This window comes from Cavia porcellus, unplaced genomic scaffold, assembly GCF_034190915.1.
Source record: "Cavia porcellus strain 051 isolate PalLab524CR breed Dunkin Hartley unplaced genomic scaffold, mCavPor4.1 scaffold_17, whole genome shotgun sequence".
In the NCBI taxonomy this organism is placed as follows: Eukaryota; Metazoa; Chordata; class Mammalia; order Rodentia; family Caviidae; genus Cavia; species Cavia porcellus.
Genome location: NW_026947500.1, coordinates 24,789,671 through 24,817,595, shown reverse-complemented (window position 1 = coordinate 24,817,595; position 27,925 = coordinate 24,789,671). Strand labels below are relative to the sequence as shown.

At 38.6% G+C, this 27,925-nt stretch overlaps 1 protein-coding gene and 1 long non-coding RNA gene across 3 annotated transcripts in view; both read right to left on the bottom strand.

The window, feature by feature from the left end:
- LOC134470888 (uncharacterized) overlaps window positions 1-27,923 on the bottom strand; it is a 73,943-nt gene extending 46,020 nt beyond the window's left edge. The window contains exon 1 of the long non-coding RNA XR_010040093.1: window positions 14,683-27,923. This is a non-coding gene — a long non-coding RNA (uncharacterized LOC134470888). The remainder of the gene's footprint in view (window positions 1-14,682) is intronic.
- Window positions 1-27,925, bottom strand: part of Pacs1 (phosphofurin acidic cluster sorting protein 1) — a 161,412-nt gene that overhangs the window by 132,920 nt on the left and 567 nt on the right. The window lies entirely within an intron of this gene.

Below are 27,925 nucleotides of genomic sequence, written 5' to 3'. Positions count from 1 at the left end.
ATTGAAACTGTTATAGAAGAAATGCTATGATGTCTGGAATTTGCTTCAAAATAATCTGGGGACGGGGTGGGGGTCAAAGTGGGAGCAAAGGAACAGGAATGCTGGTAAAATAAACAATGACAGTAATGATGAAGCCAGAGGATGAGTACACAGGGGTTCATTACATATTTTTTCAATTTTTGCGTATTTAAAACGTTTTCTACAACAAAAAGTTGAAAACAAACATTTCAGTTCAATGGTAGATTCTACGGAGCAATTAGTGCCTTCTCCCTACACCACCTTGGCACATGCGACTGACTGGTAAAGCTCAACGCCAATCCGCTCCGCGCTGCGGGCCACTGTTTACACTAAGAGGCTGAGCTCCTTAAAGACGGCTGGGCCACCTTCAGCTCCGCAGCTCTCTCATGGTTCACATGCAACGGACATTCCATGCTCTGCTGCAATTATCTGAAAATGACAAAACCAAACAGACCAGAAGGAAAAACAGCAACAGAAGCAACTTCTATTCCTCCACCCCCTTCCGTTAAAATGAATTTTTTTTTCAAATCCATTTTATTCAAGATTAAAAAGCAAGAAAAAAAACTACAACAAAATTTCAAAGAGTATCAAGAGTATCAAGGGGGCAACAATGGTACACACATTGCACATCATCATCCCCAAATCATTCACCAAAATGAAATTTTTAAGTATTTTTTTCCTTGAGACTGTACCATTTATACACAGCTCATGGGTGATCTCTGGCTCTGAGCTAAAAAAAAAAAAAATAACAATTACCTCTCATTTTCCAGAAGCCAGTAGGATATGGGGAAAACAAGATTTGGGTTCCTAAAACAGTGATTACAGGTAATTCCAACATTCCGGGAGGCTGAGGCAGGAAGATCAGCAAGTTTGAGCCCAGCCTGGGCAACTTGGCAAGACCTTGTCTCAAAATAAGAAAAATTTTAAAACAGTTTGAGGAAAAAAAAAATAATGTGAGGTTGTGGCTCAGCATGAAGGTCATGGATTCTCCCTTCAGTATCACACATGCACACAAGAGGGAGACTGCGTTAATATTCTTCACCACAGATTCCAAGGCAATCAGTGTTTTAATACAACCATTATTTTATTTATCAGTACACTGGAATTCCAGTGGTCATCAGGGCTAGAGGCTCAGAGTTCCATCAGCATCACCAGTGTCTGGGGTTGGAGCCGTAGCTCAGCAGTACAGTGTCTGCCTCGTGTGCACAAGGCAAGCCCCAGGTTCAGTTTTACACACACACACACACACACACACACACACACACACACACACATACAATCTTGTGTCTGATCTACTTATGAGGCAACCATTAATCCATTACTTAGCTCCACTACAAATTGTCTAACACAAAAGGAAAAAAAAAAATCCTGCTTCAGCTCACCAGTGAGGCCAATTATCACTGCTGCCTTGGTTGCTTTAATTTGGAAAAGAGATCACAGAAGTGTCATCTTGTAGCTTTGGTTTCAAATTTTAAAATACTTTAAGTTTTTCAGAAAGCCTAGCAAACTCGAGATGCTATACTTAGCACAAGATTCTCTCAGCCCACATTATATAAAATGAAAATAAAACCTGCTTCTGAAAATGGATAGCTTTTCAAAGGACAGAATTTAATGCATCAAGCATAAATAAATCAGACCCTGATCTGAAAGAAAAAATTCCAGTCATCTCTAGTCCACTGTGAATAGTTCCTGATGCTGAACACAACACAGCTCTCTCTCTCAAGGGACCCTCTCTCTCTAGCATTGTCCACCAGCTCCAGTCCTGTGTTCTGGGCCTGTGTCTTCAATAGCATGATAAATAATTTTAACAAGTGCAAAAAGTTTCATTTCTCTGCTAAAACCAACCAACAGACCATCCTTTCACCATTTCCCCAACTTCCACATTTCCTTGATGGCACATCAGGTTTAAGACCTCAGGAATATCTCATACTCCGCTCTCTGCCTCACTCCTGGCATCCCTTCCCTTGAAGGTGTATAGGTGCAGAAGCAGCAAATGGAAGGTCAGGTATAATGAAAAAACAAACATATGGAGGAAAATGAAAGATTTCTCCAACAGGTGTAAGTGAACAGTATGAAGGGCTCCCATTGATCTGATCTGCAGTAATTTGAGCATCAACATAGTGATGTTAACAAAGTACAGCCCAATGAATAAAATATAAAACCATGGGTCCACAGTAGAAAGAAAAGCTCATCCTTACAAAGTCAAAATTATAAATATAGAAAAAATAATGGGAACAAAAATATCATCATTTGGCAACCATACTGTAATAACTGATTTAGGCAGGACAATAATGCCAGCAACCTGAAGTTTGACAAGGAAAAGGATACTGGCACAATCTTAAATCGTCTCTGCACAAAATACTCATTAATTATGAAGGGGAAAACAATGGTATTACAGCAGAGAAAAGCACAGACACCTGGCAGACACCAACACAATCTGGTGATCACGGTTAACTCAGCAGTAACGGAGCTGGTTAATATCATGTACCTCTTTATGTAGTGTTTTAAGAATACCGTAGCATCCTTTTTTGTGACTTCTTTTGTTTTTGTCAAGAAATCATGACTTGCGCACACCTATAATTCCAGCACTCAGGAGGCTGAGGCAGAAGGATCACTGCAAATTCAAGTCCAGACTGAGCTACAAAGTGAGCTCAAGACCAGCCTGAATTTCATAGTGAGAACCTGAGGGGAGGGGAGGGGAGGGGAAAGGATGGGAGGGGAGAGGAGAGAGAAATCATGACCTAAGCCTGGTCATGAGGCATATTAAGAGATTTAGCTTTAAGATCATCCTCCTGAACATAAAACTGTTGAGAACATGAATGACGGAAAAAATTAAAGTATTAGCTAGCTCTGAGGATTAAGAGACATAACTAAGTGTAATGCATGTTCCTGGATGCAATCTTGGAACTGAAGAGAAAAAGACACCCAGAGGCAGTTGACATAAGTTGGTTTTGAATGCCTTAGTAGTATAACATAGTAAATACAATAGAATGTTAACAGTTTGGAAAGCTAATGAGGGAAGAGGGATGTGACTGTTCCTCCAGGTAACAGACTGAAAAAAATATATACCAGATGTAATCAAAAGATATGTAACCAAAAGATGTAATCACGGGGGCTGGGGATTTAGCTCAGCGGCATAAGCGCCTGCCTTGCAAGCCTGTGGTGGTGAATTCGATCCCTGGTACCGGTGTGTGTGTGTGGGGGGGGGAGATGTAATCACGGCTGCCTTGATGTCCTGAATCGATTCAAAACATTCATCCTTCACCCTTCACGGCCATTTCAATTTTGGGAGAACAGTCAAAAGTTGTCTGGTGATAATTCCAGTGAATAAGGTAGAATCAATGTACACTATACTATTCTGGATGGCTCTGGGAAGCAGCATTTACTGTTTTGCTTTTTTCCTAAACCACACCTCATAAACACACTCACTCACAAGCCAACTTCTAGAACCACTTCGGAAAGTGACAACAATGATGGGACAAACAAACTTGAAGTGAGGGGAAGCACTGTGAAGGAGGTTAATTACAATGCGTCTTTCATTGTAATGAGTTTTTTAACTTTATATTTTCATCATTTTTTTTTTTTTTTTGTCTTTTTCGTTTTTATCGGTACCAGGGATCAAACTCAAGACTGCCTACCTGAAGGCAGGGGCTTATGCTGCTGAGCTAAATCCCCAGCCCCCTTTCATCATATTTTTCAATCACCCCTGTATCAGAGATACAACACACACATATACACTAATCTCATAAAGGACTTGCTCTGTAATATTGAAGAGTCTTTTTTTTTTTTGGTACCAGGAATCAAACTCATGACTGCACCCTTGCAAGTCAGGCACTTAAAACGCCGCTGAACTGAATCCCCAGCCCATATATGAAGAATTTCTGCAAATAAATTAGAAATAAACAAACATACCAACTTTAAAAATGGAAAAACATTTCAACAGATACTTCAAAAAGCTATCCAGAAGTCGGCACAGTAGCACTCAGGAGGCTACGGTAGAGGATCCTTTCGCGTTTAAGGCCAGTGTAGGCTGTTCGTATCACTGAAAGCTCTAGGGCTAGTGATGTCTCAATCTCTTAGCTGGAAGGCCAGGTTTATAGTGAACGCATAAACATGAGAATTTACTTTTCTGTTTTCTTCTGGCTTGTGGTGTGAGGGGATCAAGCCAGGCTTCGTGCATGCTGAACACGTGCTCTGTCTGTAACTGAGCTACATCCCCAGCCCAGTAATTTATTTATTATAACGTATCACCTCCATTTGTAGGATACTTTTCCCTGAGGAACATGAAAGTGCTTAGTGACTTTATCTTAATCATCAAAGCATTCAAGGCAATTAAGGAAATGGAAAGCAAGTGGTTTACATACTTTTCATTTGCAAAACCAAAATTAAAACATAGGAATCCCCACAGACCTGTGCTCTTATTACCTTACTATAAATGCATACACACTTCTGGAAAATAGAAGCCCTTTCCATGAATAAGTTATGCCCATAGAGACCATGCTCAAAGAACAAAAACTGAGCAGATCCACACTATTTAGTAGGCTTCATGCAGCTCATGTGATTATGCCTACAGTCCAGCAAAGAATAGGTAGAAAACACAGTATTCTAAGACTTAAGTCACGCATACATTGTATCATCTATTCTTCTCAACAACTAAGTAACCAACCAGACAGCTAATTATTTATTTTTCCATCTTATGAGATTGAAGCTCAAAAAGTAAACGACTCCAAATCACGATCTTTAATTGTTAAAGGAAATACTTAATTCTTCTGGCTCCGAGTCCGCTGCTCAATCTACTCTACCATGAGGCCTACAGACAGGAATCTATAGCAATTGATCACTTGTTAATTTTTAAAGTCTAGAAATACCATACATCAATAGCTCAAACTGTTGCCTTACTTTACTTTTGTTCCTAAAACAAGCAGAAGTCAAACACACTGAACAACAGTCAAGCACAATGACATTATGGTCTATAAAAAATATTATAAGGAAGAATAGTAAGTCTCAATAGAGTCATGGTAGGGTGATGCCCGGAAGATGCTTTCTGGATTGTCACAAGAGTATGAACTTTATGAACACTCAGTGGCAGAAAAAAAACATACTGGACATCCTACAACCCACACATGTACAAAACTTACACTAAAAAATGACTAGCTTTGCACATGACTTCCTGCACTCATGTAAGAGAAAATATTCTACCCAAAGATGAAATCAGGTTTTGTATAACTTAAAAGTTAGACAAAAGTTACAGGCTTTGCTGTAAGAAAAAGAATACAAAATTACAGTTAACTACATTGCCTTTAATATTTAAAAATATCAAATGCTAGAGAATACACCTGAAGAAATACATACAGTATGTCTATTCTTTAACAACAAAAAAGGGCGTGGTGGCACAAGCCCCTGCATTCAGGAGACTGAGGCAGAACCATTTCTGCGAGTTTGAGGCCAGCCTAAACTACACAGCAAAACACTGTCTCAAAAAGAAAAAAGGAAAATGTAAAGGATAAAGACTAGTTAGGACAATTTCAAAGATGCAAAAAGCTAGAAGATGTACACCACCAGATAATAGGTCTTATAAAATAATAGTTGAAGCCAGGCATGGTAGTGCATACCTGTAATCCCCGTACTTTGGGAGGCTGAGGCAGGAGGACTGCTACGAGTTAAAGGCCAGTCTACTACTATAGTCACTACTACATAGTGACACCCTGTCTCAAAAAATAAATAAATAAATAACTGCAACAGGGAAAGATTTGTGCAAGAATAGACAAACTGACCAATGGTGTAGAATGGAAAACCTAAAATTATGCCAGGCATAGTGGTGGACACTGTAATCCCAGCTACTCAGAAGGCCAAAGCAAGAAGATTAGTTTGATGTCAGCCTAGGTAACTTAACGAAACTGTCTCAAAGTAAAACAGGGCTACCAATGTAGCTCAGTGGTACAGCACTTGCCTCACAAGTGCAAGGCTCTGGGTTCAATTTCCTATACCAAAAAAAGAAAAAGTACATGTCTATAACCCCAACACTTGAGAGACACAGGTAAAAGGATCACTGTGAATTCAAGGCCAATCTGGGCTACAGTGAGTTCAAGGACATCCTAAATGACATACTGAGACCCTGTCTCAAAAAAACCAAGAACAAACAAAGAAAAGAAAACAGAAAAGAAAATACAAAACTAGAACCACATGCAAATGTCACTGGATTTATGATGAAAGATGACAATGTGGTATAGAAGAAAATGGATGCTCCCTCCACCCCCAGCACTGGGGACCGAACCCAGAGCCTCTGCACTAAGGTACATCCCAGGTTATTTTTTTTTTTTTTATCCTTTATTTTCTTGAGACAGGGTCTCATTAAGTTGCCCAGCCTGGTGGGCTTAAATTCTCAATCCTCCTGTCTCAGGCTCTCTGAGTGGTGGAATTATAGGCACACACCTTCATGCTCAGCTGAAAATAATCTTTTAAACAAGTGGTACAGATTTGTAATAGCCAGATCTAGGAAACAAATGCCCATCGACTGAGGAATGGATAAGAAAGATGCAGCATTTTTATACAATGGAGTACTTACTGCTCAACCATAAAGAAGGATAAATTTAGGGCCGGGGATTCAGCTCTGCGCTCTAAGCGCCTGCCTGGCAAGCACAAGGTCGCGAGTTTGATCCCCAGTAGCAAAAAAAAAAAATGATAAACTGGAGACTTTTATAGGTAAATGGATGCAACCTGAGACCATACTCTTTAGTGAAATAAGACACACATGTGTAAACATCATATTGTAGCATTAGTGTGAGAAGCTGAAAGTAACAACATACGTATATGTATATAAAAATAGTTAAGATAGTTATAGTACTGATTTCTCTGAGTTCACTGAAGAGAAAAATTTGTGCAGAATTGTTTGGACAATTAAATGTAGATGTCTTATGCTCTGTGTGAATGATCTGGAGATGACAGTGGCCAGTGTATGTACCATTTCTTTCTTTTTCTCCTTGAAATAAAATGGATTTGGAAAATAAAATATAAATGGTACCGAGTTAACTGAATATCCTTATTAGGAGAAATGCATCTTATCTTCTCTCATACTACACGTAAATGTCAACTGCAGATACACTGTAACTCCAAATGTGAAAAGCAAACAATAAAACTTTTAGAAGAAAGTATTACACGATATTTTCATGGTCTTCAAAATGGCAAAGTTTTCTTAAATGGGACACAAATGAAACTAAAAATAAAGGAGAAAACTGATAAACTGGACTACATTAAGAACGTTTTTCAAGAGTTGAGGATTTAGCTCAGTGGCGTAAGCACCTGCCTGGCAAGCAAGCACAAGGTTGTGAGTTCGATCTCCGGTACCAAAAAATAATGTTTTCAAGACACCACTAAGAGAGTAATAGGGCAACTTAGCATGAACAAAGGAGATTCTAAAAGGAACACAGACCCAATCTAATAGGAAAATGGGCAACCAATCTGAACAGACAATTCACAAAAGATGTCCAGATGGCTGATAAACATATGAAAAAGCCACTCAAAACTGTCAGGGAAGGGGCTGGGGAACTAGCGCAGTGCCATAAGCGCCTGCCTGGCAAGTGCAAGGTTCTGAGTATGATTCCGGGTATTCAAAAACAAAAAAAAACAAAAAAAAATCAGAGAAATGCAAATTAAAACCACAAGAGAAACCATTTTACTTTGTGCCAGAATGACTAAAATGAAAAAGGAAATAACTGAAATACTGATGGAGAGATACAGCAACAGGAACTTTCACATACTGCTCACATATTGCTAAGCTGCGTATATATGAATCCTATGATCCAGCGATTCTACTCTGGGTCATATACTCCAGAGAAATGAGTATTGAGGACAAGTGTAAGACATGCGTTAAGTGTCCCTATTCACATAGTCCCAAACTGGGAATCTCCTAAATGGCCATCGCAGCAGGATGGTTAAAGAAATGCACTATATTCACAACATGGCACACTATTCGCAACAACATAACTGGAATTACATTCAACAGTGTGTATGAATCACACAAATGTAATGTTAAGCAAAAGCAGTTAGAGGCAAATGTATATATTGAAAACTATGCTGTTAGAAGTGAGGGTACTAGTTATCTTCAGTGCAAGTGGCAAGGGTTTCAGTTAGAAAAGGACCTGGTAATGTCCTGGGGTATTAGTGATAATTTCTTGATGTGTGTGCTGAACATAACAGGACGTACAGTTTGTAAAAACTCACCAAGTTGTACTTACAAGTTTGTGTGTGCATGTGTGTGTGTGTTTTGAGGGTGGGCTTGAACATACTAAGTAGCCCAGGCTCACGTTGAACTCACAGCAATCCTCCTGCCTCAGCCTCCTGAGTACTGGGATTCCAGGCATGTGCTTTTTTAGTTAGGTATAGGGGCTGTGGAAGTGGCCTTTTATGAAAAGGAAGGTCCTAAATTTTAAGGTTCCTCACCTTCATACCAAGTCTGCCTTTGGTTCCCACAAAACATATATGAAAGTAAAAAGCAGCTTACAATTGTCTAAACTTAGACTTCAAGAGACTTTATAGAGAAACTAAATATTCTGTCACTATTTAACATAAAGAATTTTCCAGGAATAAAACTATCATGTAAATAGGGGGGAAATGCTATTCTGTTTTGTTTAAAACTTCAAGAAGACTTTATTTGCCATTTCAGGAAACTATCACCAATGGCTTCCATGAATCGTCTGAGTCACCAATGTAATGAATCTATTCAGCCTCTACAGCCTCACAGTCACAAAGACAAAGCTGGTCTACATATAAGCACCTGATGGATGGGATGGTTTCCAATGTGCTGGGAAGAATCACATTTGTCTTCTAAGAATTTACATACAGAAATGCATACTTCACTACAATTAATGCTCCTTTTGGTTTTTTCCTTTATATTGCAGTTAGACGCTACAGATATGTCAGTAGGTTTTATTACCTGGGAATTTCATTTAAGGATTAAAAAAAAGTTATAGAATCAGATAGGGTTGAGAATCAGTTACAAACCCTCAGTCTATCTTAAGAACTGTAAAGAGAACGCTAACTTCTGAACACAGTCATAACTGTTCTTTTATGCAATTCATATCATCCAAATCACAAATATAGAAATACACTTACCCAAAATGTTAAAAAAATTTTTTTTTTCTAAAAAAAGCTAGGTATGGTGGTGCATGCCTGTAGTCCTAGCACTCAGGAGGCTAAGCCAAGAGGACTACAGTGAGTAGACAACATGGGCTACAAAGTGAATTCAAAGCTAGCCTGAACTATGTAACGAGACCTTGTCTTAAAAACAAAACAAAACAAAAAAACTGGCTGATATTTTCAAGATTAATTATTTAAGTACATCTTTCTTAAACTTAATCTGGAAATGATGAACAGAACAAGAAGGACATTGCAGTTTAAACTATAAGATCTGAGTCTTTTTCCTTTTAAATCAGTAAGATCCAGTTTGGCATTCACAGGCAAAGGGCTACATTATTTTTCTGTTCACTTTCAAAAATAGCTCCACCTTCAAGATTACACAAATTAGATCATTCAGCAGCAGGATTTTTCATTACAGAGACACTAGAAGGAAGCACAGACAGGCTGCCTTAGCAAGTCAACCTTTTTTTTTTTTTTTTAAAAAAACCAACAATGTTTTTGACTTTTAAATTTCACTGGGTTAGTGACAAATGATGTAAGCTACAGTGATTAGTTGCTTCTGCAACAGATTATCTCTTCAGAAACCATTAAATAAACAGACCTCAGAAGAGAGCATACAGAGCAAATATGACAGCAGAACAATTAGGAAAGGTGAGACTCAGCTGCTCCAATGGCTACATCATGGCATAAAGCATTAAAATAAAAATTTACTTAGATTTTTAATACACTGGGTGCTCACCTATAGATTGTTTTATCAGCCAGTGAATTTTCAAGAAAATTTATTTTTAATTCATTACAAAGAGGAAAAGTGGAAACAAGCTCCCAGAGAGCCCTAAGGAGAAAGCAGTTACAAAGACCTAGTCTCATAACATCACTAAAAAAAAGAGATGACAATAATAATGACTTAAAAAGAAAACAGAAAAAGGACACAGAGAAATTAAGTGAAACGTAGTTGTCCTTGAATCCTTTCGCTGTCATACCATGAATCCAAATGACAAGCAAATCCTGGGTTGAAAATATACCCAGGATCTGACTAGCTCCTTACATACACCACTGCCACCCAGGCCAGTATCAGCCCCCACTTAGGCCATCACTTCTGCCTTCCAACCCAACCCTTCTGTACATGAAGCCAGCGGTTCCTCTCAAGTGGAAGTCATCATTGTGTCTCTTTTCTACCACAGTGGCTTCCCAGCTCATTCAAGATCAAAGCCAAAGTCCAACAATGGTCTATGAGATCTGCAGTGTGCCAGAGGCAGATTCCACACCTACCACCTACAAGCTCAATCTCTAGCATTGCCAAAAAGTCTAGCCCCTGCACATCTCTGATTTTGTCTTCTATTACACTCTCCCTCTCCCTTTCCCTCGCCCTCTGTCTCTGTCACTTAGCTCCAGCCACAGTGGCCTCCCTGATGGTCCTGGAGCACTGTCTATTCTCTCTGCCAGGAAGGCTCCTCTCATAGGATTCACTTGGCTTGAATTCACATGTGCTCCACCAGGCTGTCTCGCCTTCTCTGAGGCTTGGGACCACATGGCTTAACATAATATTCTCCTGCCTCCTGCCCTCTTACACCCTCCCCCTTCTTACTTTGTTTTCCCACCTGATACCCTTGTTATGGCTACCTCATCTGTTTGCTGTCTGTTGCCTACTCTGCCCCTAGAAAGTAACCACGAGAGCTGGAATTTTTCTTTTGTTCAGTGTTCTCTCAGAATCTGCACCAGTAACCTCCACAGAACTGTATTCAATGAGTAAACAAAGAAACTAAGTAGCAGTAGGTAGGGAAGAGTTACAGAGACTTATCCAAACACAGATGGCAAGGTACAGTCAAATGAGAAACCAAATTTTAAAGCCACTGACATAAAGGATAGGGCCTAGAATATAGTTTAGTGGCACAATGCCTGCCTGGCAAGCACAAGGTCTTGAATTGGCTTCCCAGTACCAAAAAAAACCAAAATAAAAATCTCAATAACAAGAACACACAAAGAACAACTGGGATGGGGAACAGAGAAAAGAAAAGAAGGGAAAAGATTGTATGTATGGATGTATACATATTAATTTTATACACATTTATACTTGTACAAGATAGATAACTACATATTAGTTCATCAAAAAATCTGATTTGTGCTTTCATTGTTCAATTGATCATTTTTATGGCTGTTGCTTATAATCTGAACAACTAATTTGAAGATAACAATATGCAATATATTAACCAGTCTTAATAGCCTATTATTTTATTTTGAAATTCTGTATCATCATTTTATTCTTTTGTTTTTAAAATTTAAAATTTTATATTATATTTGGAAACATGTAAAATATACCACCATTGTGTGTGTACATATATATATATCTGTATATGCATATAAAATAAAATGAACAATTAGAAAAGACAGTAATGCAAAAAAATTCAGAAAAAGACTAGATACTAATATCCAGATTGCAACACTGTAATGTACTGACTATTTAAAGATATACCATACACAGAAAAAAATTATTCAATAAATTTGATCAACTTGGCACACACACAAAAAGATAAACCAAGTCTCTTGTGGGGAAATGGATCTACCTTGAGACCATAATGTTAAAGCAGACATACATGCTTAAGTATCACATGGTTTCTATTATATAAGAAATGGAAAATATGAATAAAGCACAAAATAAGTTAAATAATAAGCAGGAAAAGACATACCTTTCTCAAATGGGAAGGGGATCAAGAGGGATACAGAGGGCAGAAGGGGTTAAAACAACTAAAAAAAAAAAGAAGAATTAAGATGTGTTACACACTTGTACCATCACCTTACAAGGAATGTAAAAATTATATATTGCAAACATGTACCAATAAAAATTTTTTTTTTAAATTTTAAAAAGCCAGGCATGGCAGTACATGCCAGTAATCAATTCTAGGACTCAGGAGGCTGAGGCAGGAGGATCACCATGAGTTCAAGGCAGGCTTGAGCTTTGAAGACCAGACTGAACTACATAACTTCATAGTGAAATTCTGTCTCAAAAGCCGGGGACATGGTTCAGCAGGCACAGCACCTGCCTGGCAAGCATGAGGTCGTGTACAATTCGAAAAAAAAAAAAAAGCATGAATGTTTTTTAAAAAACCTGGACACCCAATCACTCAACAATATAATAACTGAATTATAATGCATTTATGCAACACAATACTACATAGTAATAGAAATAACGTGTAACCATATGCAAAAACTTCAACTTCCTTTACAAACATAATGTTCAGAACAGGAAGCTAGACACAGAAGAATACATACTCTATGATACCATTTCTGTAAAACTCCAAAGACAGGCAAACTACTTTGTGGTACCGGAGGTCAGAATGATGGTTTCTGGGTGAAATGGGTTGAAACTGGAGGCACTTCATGGAGGCTCTGGGGCCACTTGCAGTATCTCCTTTCTTGATTTGAATGTTGGTTACATAGTTAAGTTTATTTTGTAAAAATGTACTGAGCTATATTCTTTTTTGTGCACATTTATTAATGTGTATTATATTCAACAAAGAGTTCATAAATTTTAAAATATTTCAAAAATATTTTAAAGTCACAGCATTTCTGACATAGTTTTAAAGATGTAATTTCTGATTTTTCTCCAGATACATTATAAAAATAGTAGAAGATGCCTGACTGACAAAAAAACAAAGAGAACCATAATCCTTAATAGTCATTCTCCCACAAATGTTCTCTTAGATGGATTTAAAAATGTGAAGCTTCACCACACTAAGACTGGCATTCATTTATCAGTGAGGCTGCCTTAGAACTAGCTCCTTCAGAATGCAAGTAAACATATACACACTGCCTGCCTCAGTCCTAGTCCTACCAACCTTATGCCTCATCTTAGATTTAGGAGACCATCTCCCATTTTCACACCACACTTACTCCTCAAATGAGATGACCCTTTAGAAGTCAACCAACAGGATAAATGAATAATGTTTAATAATATTACACTTATTCCTTATTACAAATGTTCTTAAACAGACAACTGAAATGAACACAAACTTCTCAGAAGAAATACATGACTAATAAATACATGAAAACAATGTTTGACATCTCCGGCCATTTGAGAAATGCAAATTCAAACAACACTGAGATTCTGTCTTACCCTAGAAAGAAGAGTTATCATCAAGAACTCAGAAAAGCCAAGCGTGGTGGTGCACGCCTGTAATTCCAGCATTTGGGAAGCTGAGGCAGGACAATTGCTGAGAGTTTAAGGCCAGCCTGGGCTACAAAGTAAGTTTAAGGCCAGTTTGACCTGCATAGTGAAACTCTATCTCAAAAAGGCAAAACAAAACAAACAAAAAAGAATTCAGATAACAACAAAAACTGTGGAGGCAGCAGAGAGAAAAGAACCCTTCTAATTGTTGGTGGGAATGTAAACTAGTATAACTATTATGGAAATAGGTACAGAGACTCCTCAAAAAACTAAAACCAGAAATTCCACTGGATCCACTTTTCCCATTCTAGATTTCTTTCCAAAGAAGCTAAAGATATATCACAGTGATACATGCACACCTATGTTTACAGCAATACCACTCATAATAGCTAAATTTTGGAACCCGCCTACATGTCCATCAACAGATGAACAGATAAAGAAAATGTGGTACTTATACACAGTGGAGTACTACTCTGCCATAAAGGATAAATTTAAGTCTTTCATAGGAAAATGGATGCATCTTGAGACTACAATGGTAAGGGAAATAAGTAACACACACAGCTTAAATATTATATGGCTTCTCTTACATGAAAAACCCACAATATAAATATTGAGCAAAATAAAAGTTAGATGACAGAAAGTAGGGAGACAGATCATTGCATACAGAAGAGACCAAGAGATGGAAGGATGGAACAAAAGAGGACAGGAAGGAGTTAAAAAATAATTAAAATGGTTACATACATGTACCAACTTCCCATAAGGAACGTGATCACTATGTACTACAAACATGTATTAACAAAAATAAATTTTAAAAATAAAATTAAGGGCCAAGGATTTAGCTCAGTGGTGTAAGCATCTGCCTGGCAAGCGTGAGGTCATGAGTTCGATCCCTGGTACCAAAAATAAATAAATAAAAATAAAAATAACTTTTCTTTTTAAAGGAAAGCTAGAGAGGACTCTATCAGCAATAAAAACAAAGTGATAATAGTATCAATACAGATTTAATGACCAATTCTCCCCATTAAATTAAGGCAAGGACATAAACAAATTTATTGCACATTTTAGTGACAGAAGGGAAATACAATTAAGCCCATTAATAGCCACAAGAGTTTTTATGCTCCCAGAGGACCTTGGCTTCCAGAGTTGCATATTCATTTTCATGCACAGCAAAAGTGATACGTGGTGAGAATATATAAAATGCTGTGGATTTTAATTGTGAAGAGATGACTTTTAATGAAGTCGTTAGATTTAAGATATATTTCATCATCACATGTCACCATATACAAGCTTCAAAGATTAAAAGAAAATCTACTTGTAAAGATAATGCAAATGATGACTAATAGAAATCAGAGGACAAATATACTTACCATATTCGTAGTTTCACCGATGTTACTGAAAGATGTGAAGGCAATAATTTCTCTGGGTATCAATGTCCAAACATTTTACATATGTATTTTTTTCATTACAAATCAGTGATTCTTAAAACAGCATGGTACTGGCACAAAAACAGGCTATGTGGATCAATGAGACAGAAGAAATGGAAATCACCTCAGGCACATATGGTTATTTGATCCTTCACAGAAGAGCCAAACAAATACCTGGGATGAAAGATAGCCTCTTAATAAATGATATTGAGAAAATTAGATATCCACATTCAGAAGACTGAGTTTAGATCCATTCATCTTACCCGCTACTAAACTAAAACCAAAATGGGTCAAAGATCTAAATGTTAAAACAGAAACAAACTGCTGGAAGATAAAATAGGTAAACTCTTCAGACACAGGCGTATGGAAGGATTTTCTGAACAGTCCCATGCCACAAGAAATAATACCAAGAATCAATCTTTTTTTTGGTGGGAGGTTATTGTTTGTTTGAGACAGGGTCTTGCTATACAGTTCAAGCTGGTGTTGAGCTCACTTTGTAACCCAGGCTGGTGTCGAACTTGTAATAACCCTCTTGCCTCAGCCTCCCAAGTGCTGGGATTACAGGCGTGCGTCACCATACCCAGCAATACCAAGCATCAACAAACAGTATCATACCCAATTAAAAAGCTGCAGCGCAAAGGAAACAACCAGAAGAGTGAAGAGACATCTACTAAATGGGAAAAAAAATTTTTTGCCAGCTATTGCAAGGACAGAGGACTAACATCAAAAATACAGTATACAAACACACACACAAAAATCAGAGCCCTCTCCAAAATAAAAGACCCAATCAAAACAAGGGCAATCAAAATGAAGAGACACTTTTCAGAAGTACAAATGGCGGGGCTGGGGATTTAGCTCAGTGGCATAAGCACCTGCCTTGCAAGCAGGCAGTCGTGAGTTCGATTCCTGGTACCGATAAAAACGAAAAAGACAAAAAAAAAAAAAGAAGTACAAATGGCCAACAAATATATAAAATGCTGATTATCACTGGCCGTCAGAGAAATTCAAATTAAAGCTACACTGAGATACCCTCTTACCCAAAAATGATGGCTATCATCAAAAAATCCAATAACAAATGCTGGCAAGAATGGGGGGAAAGGAACTTCATGGCATTGTTGGTGGGAATGGAAACTAGTAAAAGCACTATAGGGACCAGTGTGGAGATTCCTCAAAAAACTAAAAACAGAAGTTGTATTTGACCCTGCTATCCCCCTCCTAGGTATCTTCCCAAAAACAGTTAAAATCATCCATTACAGGGATCTGTGAATACCCATGTTTACAGCAGCACAGTTTATAATAGCTAGATCTTAGAAATAGCGTATCTATCCATCAAAAGATAAATGGAAAAGAAAAATGTGGTATTTATATACAACAGAGCACTACACTGCCAGAGAGAAAGATAAACATAAGTAAATCGATGCAGTTTAAGAACAAAATATTAAGTGAAATAAGTCAGACTAAAAGTTCAAATATCTCATGGTTTCTCTTACATGAGAAACACTATATAATTAGTAAAGAGCAAAATAAAAGATACATAAGGGGGGAGAAGTTCATATACTTCTTTAACTTACATATTCCAATATTTTAAAAATATTTCAATGTTAATTTGTTTCAATTATAGTTTATCTTAGTTCACTGAAAAGAAAATTAAAGAAAAATTTGTTATCCTGTTTAAGAATTTCTCATTTATATTTGTACTCTAAATTACTACTTAGAAGATAACGATGCACAGTATATTAGCAATTATTATTCTCATTATTCTGTTACACAATTTTATCTTTTCATGAAACAAAAAAGGGGGGAAAAATCAGTGATGGGGGCAGAAGAGGGAAGTATCCTCACTTTAAAATATTAGGGAAAAAATAACTTGTTCAGTGGTAATCAAAACCAATTTAGGGACAATGGATTTAGCTCAGCAGGTCAAGCGCTTGTCTGGTAAGTGTGAGATCATGAGTTTGATCCCCGGTACCAAAAACAAAAAAAGAAAAGAAAAGAAAAGAAAAAAAGCCAGGGATATAGCTCAGTGGCATAAGCACTTGCCTGGCAAGCGTAAGGTCCTGAGTTCGATTCCCAATACCAAAAAACCATCAAAAAGACCAATTTAACCAAGCATATAGTCCGTTATTTACCACAGCACTCCAATCCCAATGTAAAAGCTGACCTTTTTGGTTTTGCTATCTCTCGTTCTGCAATACTGGGGACTGAACCCAGGCCCTTCACACTAATTTACCTTCCCAATATCCTCGCTCTCACACACATTTTGAAATAAGACTTTAAATCACTAAGTAGTCCAGGCTGAACTTGCAATTCTCCTGCCTCAGTCTGCCTCAGCCTCCCGGACTGCTAGGATTCACAGGCCAACATCACTACTATACCTGGCTTCATTAGGATTTTTAATGTTATAAGATTTCAGAAGACTATAAACATTGACCATAAGGCCGGGCATGGTGGCTCACGCCTATAATCCCAGCACTCGGGAGGCTGAGGTGGGAGGATCGTTGCAAGTTCGAGACCAGTCTGGGCTACAAAGTGAGCTCAAGGCCAGCCTGAACTGCATAGAGACCCTGTCTCAAAAAGACAAAAAAAAAAAAAAAACATTGACCATAAAAAAATATTCTACTTCTCTGGAGCAAAACCCAGACCAGGAGGTAGCCAAAATTATTACTTACCCATAAAACATGCATACCCTCATATTCTCAGAGTTAATAATACCAATTACCTTTGCCTTGTATTCAGAGGCCATTCACATGGAGCTGGAGCTGATCAGAAGTGAACCCAGGCACTTGTGTGCACACACTAAATAAGTGCCCTCCCACTCAACTTCAGCTCTCGTTCCTAACATTTCCAATTATTTGATTCTTCAGCCTATGGTTTTTAGAAGCAACAAAGGGCAAAGAGGGCACACTGACAGCATAAGGAAAAATAAAAACAAAACTTAAAAAAAAAAGCAGATACACAAATTTTGTAATAGTTAACATTCATTACACAATGATGTCTACAGAAGGATCATGTTCGAATGATGATCCAGACTCAAGAAAAGGTTAGTCTATGTTTTATATATTCTCAAGAAAGAAGCAGCAGGCTGGCTGTGGTGGTACATATCTGTAGTCCCAGTACTCGGGAGGCTGAGACAGGAAGATCACTGCATGTTTAAGGCCAGCCTGGACTACATAATGAGTTTGAAGATAGCCTGAAATGCATAGTGAGCCTGTTTCCAAAATAAATAACCATAAGAAAAGAAAGAAAGAAGGAAAGAAAGAAAGAACCAGCAACGAGCAAATATACTTGTAGATTTCTAAACAAAATACAAAAGTAAAGTCTTGCTCCTATTAAAGGGGAAATTAACATACATACATAGACCCAAATATTTCAGGACAGCCCTGAAAGTCCCTCCTGTAAAAGAATAAGGTTCACATATATATACATATATATATTTTTGAAACATTAAAAGGAAAACTTAAGAGACAAATATCAAGTCCTCTTAAATTGCTCACTTTCCCAGGAATTGCTGAGCTTTCACTGGCAGTAAATGAAGCGCTATAAACCGGTTTAGTTGTTCTTCTGGCTGCCAAACCAGAGCTAAAAAAGTCAGCAGGTAGAATAAGGAAGCTATCAAGTCAAGCTGGCTCAAAACAAAGTTGCGGTTTACAGGCGGAATCTACACCATCTCTTCCGTTCATATAAGTGGGCAGAATGTCGAAACAGGATCCTGACCCAAGGCCCGCTTCAGACTAAAACCCTGCTTTGGCTTTCTAGTCTAATAAGCCTGGGATTTGGCAAGACCTGTACCTCAGGTAAACCCAAAACCTTGTGATGGCTCCACTGAGGAAATTAGACTCTCACCCTGATTCCAGAAGGAAAGCAAGTTTGTTTTGGTTCTTTTTGGAGAGGATACAGAACTGGATTGACAAAAAAGCAACAACAACAATGCTAGTTACTATCTATTAAGTATTTCTATGTGCCACACATGCAATTACCATGTATTTAATTGCATTTTATGCCCATTTTACAGATGAGAACACTGAAGCATTAGAGAAGTTAAGTAACTTGCCCAATGTCACTCAGAATTCAAATCCAGATTCACTGATTGCAAAATCCATGTTCCCAACCACTATGTTACATGGCCTCTTACTGCCTGTATTGCTAATGAAGCAGCATTCTGTAACTTCAGCCAGCAACATAAAAGACAATCTACAGTTATCTGTCAACTATGAGAGTGAGATGGGGCTCAAGGACCCAAGTTTAAATGAGAAATAGCTCTGATGTCAGACAATCATAGTCAAGAGACAAAGCCCAGTCCACCTACCCTACCTCTAAACTGGGTAACCTTACAAATATGCCTTCCCCTCACAGGGACTCAATTTCTCCTGCTGAGAAAAAGAATCCCAGTGTCTGTCTCTAGTCATTACTGTGACACACAGAAAGAGCTCAATTTATCAGATTTACTTCACTCCAGCAGTTCAGACAGCACCACACCAGAGGTCTTCCTGGCCACCCCATCCAGGAGAGCCCTTCCCCAAGCTCTGTCAATTATTATTTTGGGGGTAAGGGAGACGGGATCGAACTCAGGATCTTGCACTTGCCAGGGAGGTGCTTATGCTGCTGAGCTAAATCCCCAGCCCAAGGTCTGTCAATTATTGTTCTATTTCATGGTGACACAATTCAATTATCTGACCATTTCTTACAGATCTGATTACCTGATGGTTCATTATATGTGTCGCCTTGAACTGAAACACACACTCTAAGAGAGCATGAATTCTGTCAACCTTTTGTTGCCACTTCTCCAACACTTAGAACAGCGTATGGCACACAGAAATACTCAGTAAACATTCAGTGAATGGATGAATTGTGAGTAATATTCATTCAATAAACATTACAAATAAAAGAGGGAAAATTAGTGTAATTAATTTGGCAAATGTATTTATTGTGCATCTATATAGTAACTAAATCAATGAAGAAGATTATTTCAGACAATAAGTATTTGCAAAGAAGCTTTATAACTCCAGCACAGGCTGGGTGTGGTGGCACATGTCTGTAATTCCAGCACTTAAAATGTTGAGGTGGAAGGGCTGAGACAGGAGGATCACTGTGAGTTTGAGACTGGCCCGGGCTACATAAAAGAGTGCAAGGCTAGCCTGAACTGCATAGTGAAACACCGTCTCAAAAAGACAAAAATAAATAAAATAAAATAAACTCCAGCATGGACTAGACAGGTGAGCACAGCCTTCTAAGGTGAAGGGCAACTGAAATCTGAATGATACCCAGGAGCCGGGCACAGCATGATCTGGGGATGGGCATCTCAGGTAAACAGAACAGCAGGGGATGAAGCTCTGAGGCAGGGTAACCATGCCAGGCTACCTTACCCAGAGCCACATGAGCAATGGGCAGAATAGCAGATGAGGCCTGAGTCACAAGCAGCAGCCAGAAACCAAGTATGTCTTCCACCATATCAAGGGATTTTATTCTAAGTACAACAAAATATTTCATAGTCTTTTTTCTCTTGTAGTATGAGAGACTGAAGCCAGGAGTGCTCTACCACTGAACTACAATCATGGCCTTTTCAACTTTTCTTGTTTTTAATTTTGAAAGAGGGTCTCACTGTTATTCAGATAAGACTTGAACTTGTGATCCTCCTGCCTGGTTGATAATGCCTTCTCTCATGAATGTACAGGATTCTGTTTGCAGCACACACCAGCTGGTCTTGCTGAATGAGTACATGGAAGGAAGACTGTGGAGAGGGCATGACAGGATCTAATTTTTTTTTTTTTTTTTTTGAGATAAGGTCTCACTATGTAGTTCAGGGTAGCTTTGAGCCTACTATATAAAGCCCAGGCTGGCATCAAACTCTCAGCAATCCTCCTGCCTCAGTCTCTCAAGTTCTGGGATTACAGGCATGCACTACCAAGCCTGGCTAATTTTCACTTTTAGTATATTATTTGAGTATGTGTGAGACTCTAGGTTTAATTTTGCATGCCACAAAAACAAAAACAATCCAAAAAGTATTGCTCTCAACTACCAGTAGTTAGCTTCTGGGAGAGACTGGTGTAACAGAGGATGAGAGGAATTAGCACAATGCCATGTGTTTGTGCAGTGTCATAAAACAGAAATGAGCAGGAAAAGCTGCTTCCTAGACCATGCAGCTATTTGGTGTTTTTGAACAAAAGGTTAGTAAGGAGGGATCAAATAGGTGACAAGTGATATCCTAAGCCTTTTGTATCTTCTAAACTATTCTGAGAAAAAAACTGCTGCAAAGAATGAAAGTGTCTCATCTTCAAAAAGAGAAACAAGGGGGCTGGGGATTTAGCTCAGCGGCATAAGCGCCTGCCTTCCAAGCAGGCAGTCATGAGTTCGATCCCTGGTACCGATAAAAACGAAAAAGACCAAAAAAAAAAAAAAAAAAAAAAGAAAGAAAATACAGTAATACAAAGGAAAAAGCACAGTCCCATATATAAGCACAATATCCAATCTGAAACTTCTCAGGTATGGTTAATATGCTGATGTCACCAGAGATGCCACCAGCAGGAAGTCCTGCTCACAGTATGGTTCTGAGGAGGGACAGCCATGGAGACACTGTACAATCTACAAAGAAAGGAAGACACAGCATAGCAGAAAACAAGTTTTAAATTTGTTTAAGTCATCCCTTTCATGTCTTTCAAATCTGTATCAGGCCCACTAAAAACCACAGAGTAAATTACCTACAGTACAGTTCCTGAAATGCACATAATATAAAAAATATTTTGGCCAAAATAACTTGTGGTTGTTACCTGGTGTGGTTCTATGTTTACAGAACTAAAAGTACTGAAAGTTCTGAAAGGACAAGTAAAACCGAGGCTTACCTTCGAGCTCCTAAGTCTCATTTCCCACAAAAACAAAAAGAAGTACAATGTTCAAGGTTCAGAAAAACTGATGAAGCCAGAGCTAAGCTCAAATATTCTAACTTCTGGTGCATCTTTAAAACTTAATCTAAAAATATCTGCACAAAGATGAAATACATCAGACTGTCACATCAACAATAATATATCACCTGTGGCTCATCTATCTAATTGCAAGGAAGGTAATAATGGTCATTACCAGTTGTCACTTTTGCTATCAATAAAAATGAAGAGCAACTCCAGAACCAAGAAAGGAACATAATGAGTGGGGTGAAATTTCAGTACTCTATTTCTTTTCTCACTTAATGCTCATTCAATATATGATCTTTTAAAATATATATATAATAAAATATTTTCTTACAACTTTAATGTAATAAAATTGATAAAGTTCATCCCTCTAAAGTATTCGATTTGGTAGTGTTTAGTATGCAGTATTCACAAAAATGAAATATATTTTTTGAATGTTTACTTACTACCCTTCCCATAATACGTGTTTACTGTAGAAATTTTAGAAATCACCAAAATAATAATAATGACAAAAATTAAAATCACACACATCTAAAAACATTTTGGAGTCAATGCATCTAGTCTGTTTTCATCGGATACAAGACCTAAAACTGTGGGGTTATAAATGGCAGGGAGGCATCACAAAGCAAACAGTCATGAAGTACAGTAAAACAGAAGATAACAATGTCTAAGGAAAAAAATTAACAAAATGAAAACTTATGGGAAAGAAAAGGGACATTTTAAAATAATTTGGAAGAGGACAAAAGTCTTCTACTTAATTAAATGAAATATATATCTTGAATCTGTATTGGATCACTAGAAATCACACTCAACCTCGCACCTATTTAAGATTACATGCACACCCTACAGAGCCCAGCTAGAAAGTGAGTGTGAGCAGCTGGACTGAAATTAACAACTGGCTATTGTACTAGACAGCACATCTTTTTAAAAAGCAGCTCAGAGTCTTAAGGTATAATTGAATGCCCAATGGAATGTCTTAGGGAACTATTTTCCAGAAGTTATATAAGATAAGCTACAATGCATCCTCATTTATTTATCTTCCAAGGTAAAGGGGCCATTACAGGTTGGCCCATTGGGGATTCCCTGGGACTATGTCATTCTCTGATGTTCTAGTCAATCTGCCAGCAAATGCCCTATGAGCATCTAGAAGAGAGGAGGCACTGGTGCACACACATGAGAATTCTCTATAACCTTCACACTGTGCTGTCTACTCTCGGGTGAAGGCCTGGAGAAGGAAGGATTCTGTCAAGTGCTTGTCAATTTGGAAGTCAACCACCATGCTCAGAGGCGTCCTCTAAAAGAGTTTAAATTGTCTTTTCTCAACTGGGAAAAGACTGACACTTGCAAATCACCCCACAGCTACCCTAGTTTCCCAAAGTACTTCCAGAATATGTATATGCAGATGCAGCCTGGCATAGGACCCAGTGGGCCTGCCTGAGATTACACCAACACCTTCAAGTCCAGACCTAAGCAGGACAGGCTTGTAAGGACAGGGAGTGAAAAGACACAGCTCAAACATTCTCACTTGCTCAGCCTCCTGCAAGCACTGACAATAATAGCAGCAACTCTGTGGCTTGGCTAAGAAATTGAAAACTGGTTTAAAAAGAAATCACATAACTACTAATGTGTCCCATAGATCTGTAAATCAATACATGTAAAATACACTCCGTGAAAGTCATTCTTTTTCTGACTTGAGGAATCTGAGCTTCCACAGGGACAATGGATAATATTACCTTGATAGGAAAGATATTCTATTACAACACTTACAACGTGAAACTCAAATCTCCTAGGGCATAAACATACTTTTAAAACTTTTAATGGTAGAGAAATAACAGACATTTAGGGGCTGGGGATTTAGCTCAGCGGCATAAGCGCCTGCCTTGTAAGCAGGCAGTCGTGCGTTCGATCCCTGGTACCCATAAAAACGAAACACACACACATACACACACACACACACACAAACCGCTGAGAAATAACAGACATTTCACCAGTTCTCTCTTATTTGATCAATTATATTTATTTTATATCTACCATTTAAAAGGTACTCATTCCTGTGGCTCTATAAGTCCTATTTTATATTCATTTGATCTGTATCTTAGAACAGATGGTAAGTATAGTATTCCCAATCAATACTGAAAAAACTAAGGCATGGGACTGTCTGTCTTACTATACAGTAAAAAGCACAGAAAAATAGCTCCCAGCTTGCCTAGTGCTCAGAGGGAAAACTGTTCCCAAGTGCTTTCATGTAAGTGATACTCTTGCTGCAGTCCGGTCATAGCAGCTCAGCTGTGGCCACCTCCCTTTTAGCACTAACATTTTTATCCAATACAGGTTGACTTTAGTACCCACTTAAAAAAAGTGGTCTAAGGAGAAATGGAACTGACACTAAACTCCTTCCCCAGTACATAAAGACAAGGATATGGAAATGTGCCTTGTACAGAAAGACAAATGCAATGTGACTTGTTAATGATACAGGAGCCTCCTAATAATCACTTTTATGCCACTGGGGAAATTTTTTTTGAGACAGGGTTTTGCTATGCAGTTCAGGCTGGCCTCAACTCACAGTGATCCTCCTAGCTCAGTCTCCCAAATACAGGGATTACAGGCATGTACTACCACACCTGGCAGAAATTGTGTACTTGCAAGATTTAATAATTTTTCTGCCTTTCCTATCTAAAGCAATTCAAAGAGAGAAAAGAATATTATGGCAAATCTCATCAAATATTATCAACAAAAGGGATCAAGAATGGCACTCTGGGGGGCTGGGGATTTAGCTCAGCGGCATAAGCACCTGCCTTGGAAGCAGGCAGTCGTGAGTTCGATCCCTGGTACTGATAAAAACGAAAAAGACAAAAAAAAAGAATGACACTGAAACCCTTCAAACAACATGCTATCTGGTCTCCACACCAGCACACCACTGTTCTTACCACACCAGGTCTGTCTAAAGCTATAAATTTCATAAAGCAGAAATAGCAGAACTGCCTTCATGTAATGAAGTATTAAAAAGCAACTATATTTCACAGTGATCACCTAGAATGAATGACAACATGGATGAGACTTTTATACTTTTCATCTCTCTATAATGTTTGAATTTTTAACCACAGACATGTAATAACTTCCTTGTTTAAAAAATGCTAATAAAAAAAATGTTGTTACAAACTGGGCATGGTAATTCACATCTGTAATCTCAGCACTCTGGAAGGATGAGGCAAGAGAATCACAAGTTAAATCCAGCCTGGGCTGCTTAGAAGACTTTGTTTTCCTCAAAATTAAAAAATAAATAAATAAAATTTTTTAAAGAGCTAGGAATAAAACTCTATATGAAAACCCTGGATTCCAACCCCAGTACAGAGAGGTTAGGGAGTAAAAATGACAATGCAATGAACTGAACAATTAAGTCTTTTTAAAGCCAAGGGTGAGTATGCTAGTCTACAAAACAGCTTAAAAATACTATGGATTCTGAGCGAATTTAGATGTTAAAGAAAAGCAGACATACCTGAGATATAAATGAAATGTTAATCTTAAATAGCTAATAAAGGAAATGGTATTTTTATCAAAAGCAAATTATATTTCCACAGGCATCAAGAAAGGAAGCATGACCTTCCTAATGCTTGACTGCTTGCTCAACCCCCACTTCTCTGCAGTAGATAAAGACAGACTCTTCTGTTCTCATGTGCACCTAACTTCAGATTCACCATCAGGCTTACTTATGTGCTACAGCTTTTACACCTGTGTCTCACTGGAATTACACAAAACAAGAAAAGTATATCTTACATGCTATCCAGAACTACATGTTGTTAATATATTCAAAACAACATGAACAAGTACACCCAGGAGACCTCAAATTTACTGGCTGACTCAATACTTGGAAGAGCCAATAGCAGGTCATTTTCTCCCCACAGGGTGTTGTTTTCCATCCTGAAGATACAGCAGCCTGCTCCAAGAAGCACAAGTGTTTCTCAAGGAGCTGGGAGGCACAAGGGTAAAGGCTGGAAAACAAAGTCGGAAGACAGCCAAGCAAGAACTGACTAGTAAACACAACACAACTTCATGTACCCTGAACAGGAAACCAAGCTGGCTTATGCCTCTCACACCAAGTTAGCATAATAATTACCATTTTATCAGGATGCTGGCTGCTTCTTAGGCTAATCATTTATTACACAAGACTTTTCGATAATCAAGAGATACAGGATCAGATCAAAAATCAACAGCAATCAGTGATTTTACTTCATTCCTCTCTGTGGTAGTCTTCCTGCCAGTCAGCTCACGCCTTTTCAATCCAAGCTAGAGAAGGTAGCTACCCAAACGTCCCAATCAGCAATAGACTCGTGAAGAAAGAATGGGCCAGCATGTTTTACTAACAATGAACTCATGCAGGAAGGGGCACAGAGCTTTTATGTCTGGAATCAGTGGATCAGTCTACTTCAGCAACAGCTAAGCCAATATAAAAAGAGAAAAAGAGGCATGTGCAGGACCAAGAGGAACAGCATTGCACAAAGCTCTCACTTGAGTTTGGTGTTGTGCTAGGGCACTGGCCAAAACAAACTAGACTACCATACCTCCTAATTTGCTTGGAAAAAAAAAAAAAGACAATGAAAAAAGAAAGTGTTTATTTGTGCAGTGAAAGCTGAACACAAAGAGCATTAAGAGTGGAGGGGTAAGTGGGTAAAAAGTCCAGCATTATCTAGTGAAGCTCCAGATCTACACCCTGTGAACAGCAATTCGGCCCTTACATAAATACAACATAAAGCTGCAAAGAATATTAGGAGTCCTGGAAAAAATATTTAAGCGTTACTACTTATGTTAAGAAATAGGCATCAACCTAAATGTTCACCAAGAAGAGAATTCAATGCATTCTTTCATACAATATAATACTTTCACGAATGGATAGTATTTAAAAACCAGAGCCATGATACAACATTGATGAGTCTCACAAAAAAACAAACTTTAAAGTATTCATAATTAAAAAATGTATTGTTTAGCACTTGATTCAGCAGCACATATACTAAGATGATATTGTCTTAGAGATGCAAATATGTAGCAAAACTACAATCAAAAAGACAAGACAACAAGGAAAATGACAAACACAATTCAAGAGAGTGTTTACCTTTGTTGGGGGAAGACAGGATGTGGGCTAAGAAAGGGGCACCCTGTAGGCTTCCACATAAGAGATAATGTTCTATTTCTTAGGCTGAGTGACAATAAATATGTTCTTGTCATCATATTTCATATCCTATCTGTGTATGACAATAGTATCCAAAATAAGAGAAGAAAAAAAACTAGAGTTGAGGGTGGAAATCCACAATGCCCCCTAACTCTGGCTTACCTATCCACCTGCCCAACAACTAGGCTAGCTGACTTAAGGAGAAAGTTCAAGTCTTCAAGGCAATAGGATCAACTCAGTTTAGAGGTGACAAAAAGAACACCTCCAGGCACTTATCTGAGCTTACTGGGTGGAACCAGCTTCACAAGCTGTCTGTTCACAGGATAGGATGTGTGTCACTGAACACTGTCCCCAAGAGTTGGAGAAAGCCTTGCCAGTAGAGAAACAGAAAATATCCCCAGACCCAGGCATATTTTGCCGACACAAGGAAAGTTTCCAGATGGTTCCAACCACACAGAGGAATGGATTGAATTTAGGAACAAGGCAGTCATTTTATGGAGCCCAGCAGGGTTGAGAGCTGGTGATCAGTTCCTAGAGGAAAGAAGGGAGTGAAAAATTCACTTGAGGACCCACTCAATAGGACCCCAAAACTAAGCATAGTCCTGGCAGAATGTGTGTGATTTAAAGCGTAGAAGAACGTGTGTTACTGAAGGTTTACTAAAAGCCCCAATGGTTACTCTATTTAGGCTTTACCTAGAAGTGATAACCGAGTTTGGCACATGCTGAGCACACTGGGTAGTAATATCAAAAGCCATCCACCACATCTGTATAACATATGTACAGCCCACGGGCGCCAACAAAGCAGGAAAAAGAGTGAGTTATTCGGGGAAAGTGACCAGTCAGGAAGGCCGGATTCGGTCAGACCCAGCAAAGGGAAGGCCCTGGGCAGGGTCCAGAAGGCCCGGTCCGCTCCAGCGAAGGGAAGAGATGGTCCCGAGCCAGGCAGGTGGGGCTGCCGGGAGAGGGCAGGTCCTCGCAGCAGTAACACTAAGAGCCCCGGCTGAAGCCAGGCCTGGCCAGGGGACTCAGGGGGTGGGGTCGTCCCCCTGTGCGAGAGGACCCAGAGGGAGGGGAAAGAGGCGGGTGCTTGTCACAGACCAAAGCCCGGCGCCCCTCCCCGCAC